This window comes from Capsicum annuum, unplaced genomic scaffold (genome assembly GCF_002878395.1).
Source record: "Capsicum annuum cultivar UCD-10X-F1 unplaced genomic scaffold, UCD10Xv1.1 ctg15788, whole genome shotgun sequence".
Classification (NCBI taxonomy): Eukaryota; Viridiplantae; Streptophyta; class Magnoliopsida; order Solanales; family Solanaceae; genus Capsicum; species Capsicum annuum.
In genome coordinates, this window is record NW_025821290.1 from 1 (window position 1) to 2,493 (window position 2,493).

General features: G+C 39.3%; 1 pseudogene; it reads right to left on the reverse strand.

Annotated features, from left to right (window-relative positions):
• Nucleotides 1-560: 560 nt before the first annotated feature.
• LOC124890339 lies at nucleotides 561-1,038 on the reverse strand (annotated as a pseudogene).
• Nucleotides 1,039-2,493: the final 1,455 nt, after the last annotated feature.

Below are 2,493 nucleotides of genomic sequence, written 5' to 3' on the forward strand. Positions count from 1 at the left end.
GTCTATTAACATTCTAAAATTAAATTATAAAATATTATTTTTTTAAAGTGGGCTGGCCCGTAAGGCCCGCAACCCACAGAGTAATACTGTGGTCTTGATATTTTGTGGCTCATCATTTTGATAGGCTAGCCGAACATGACCCGTCAAGCTCAAAGCCCGTGTGGGATAGCTCGGATGGGCTGAGCCAACCCGTATTGACATCTCTACAAAAAAAACTCTACATTATTGATACTCAAAGGAGACTTTGGAATCTGGAAAAATGCACGGAGACGAATTTAGGATTTCAAAACGCGGATGTATGAATGTGAAATTCATCAAGATGACCTATGTTATGCATATTATACAAGACAAGGAGCCCAGAAATGGGGACAAAATAAGAACAAATTCCATGAAAATGTGCACCAAGATAATAAATAACTTACACACCAGGATTATCTAGGCTCTAGTGTACCCCCACCCCCACCCCGACGCAAAACTTTCATCGTCACCCTATAAGACGAGGCCAACATATCGAAAGATGGACATTGCTTCAGTTCATACAACCTTTCGATAGGTGCTTGTTAGATCTTATCAAGCTTTTCTGCTATGATGATAGGATTTGCTTTTGCTATTGCATTCTGACCAGCATTCCTATAATCAAACGGGCAGTTGTGTTTGTCTGAAAAATGATGAACTGCGCAGAAAAGATTAGCACATTTGCAACTGAACCCCGTTAATCCCACTCGCTTACGACAAGCTGTGCACTTTTTCAAAACCCTCTTTTGACTTCAGTTGTGAAATCTGAGAGTCTAAATCTACAGATGCAACCGCAGCACCTGCAAGAGCAAGTTCTGATTCATCGCTGCTTGAGCTTCTGCGTACAACGTCTTTGCTGGATGCAGCTGCAAGCTTTGCATGTTCCTGCTTCAGTAGTATCATGCCCTTTTGACACTTGGAACACATATTCATCGTAGCTGCACTACCGAACAAATCACAGTCGTTGATGCAGAGGACGGGGTCTTCTGGAGCTCGACAACCTGTCTCTTTAGATGACTCCATTTCTGCAGTTAACAAGTCAAGTTCAAAACCACAAGTGTCACGCCTCAAATCCTATTAGGGCGGAATGGAACCCATAACCGAGGAGGCCCAGGAGAACAAGCTCATCACCTTATACTTCCCATGCATACCTCTATGACAACCCGAAATTCGGATAGCATCATATCGCATATAAAAGGAAATAATCACCTGTATATGCTCGAGCACACATATATATGTGTATATAAAATACTTGGCCATTGGAGCCATCACGTCTATTAACAAAATACCACCTTGACTGTACATTAGGTCTACAAATCCTCTAGACAATACACAAAGATTAACTAAGGTCGGTACACAACCCGCCATATAACTAACTTCTATACAATACCAAAAGTGACTGGATATGACACGGAAAGCCCCGAAGCAAACTGGAGCTCACCAAAAGTAGCTGGATATCCTGACTCCTACTTATGCGATGTATGAGCTGAGGTACCTGTGCCTGCAGCATGAAATGCAGGTCCCCCGTGGGGGATGTCAGTACAAAATATGTACTGAGTATGTAAAGCTGTACATAATCACATATGATATAGGAGCTCAATAAAAATTAAAAACAAGTGAATAAATCGTAATAGGAGTGAACCACACTTACTAGAACTTGTGACAACCTGTACATTGTATTTATTCAATCACTTTACCTTCGTTCTTATCATCTTTGTAATCATTACTGTACTGTACTGTGACCATTAGGCTGCCTTCAGTACATATCAACTGGTTCAACCCATGATAGGCTTATGCCCTTGGGATACCACTCATAAACAGATAAATAGGGATCAACCCATGATAGGTTTATGTCCCTTGGATACCACCCGATAAGAGAAAACTTCAATGCCATAACAATGAAGTAGGAATTTATTAGTATATCAATGAAACGTTTTGGAGTAATTAATAGCACATGGATCTTGTTTGAGTAACCGGATACCTTCTGACATTCATTAGTGCAATATACATGTAATATTTGGAAAACAAGTAAGTATTGGAATGTCTTGACATCTTGTAGGGTGGAAACAAGTTCATTGGTAACGTAGGACATCATACAAAACCATTAAGCATCACATGTTATTGAATAACTTTGGAAACTTCCTTAATAGAACATATTTCACTTTTATGCCAAAGATAATGTATAGAGTATGCTTTACATACCTGACTGTCAACCTTCAATACTAGTCCCAAATGGACTTCCCGTCTTTTCGGATTACTTATCTACAATGAACATATATAGCAATCTAGTATTAGCAACCAAATGTCACAATTCAATTATTTAAATTCACTAAACCAGTGGTTAAGTATTAAGCCTTAATTACACCATAAAGGGTGTCAGTTTAACCCTCTTATACTCCAATTACATTCACATGCCATGCATATTCATACAACATCCTCCAATATCAAGTTTGGATTCATTTATCCTTCCAACCAATC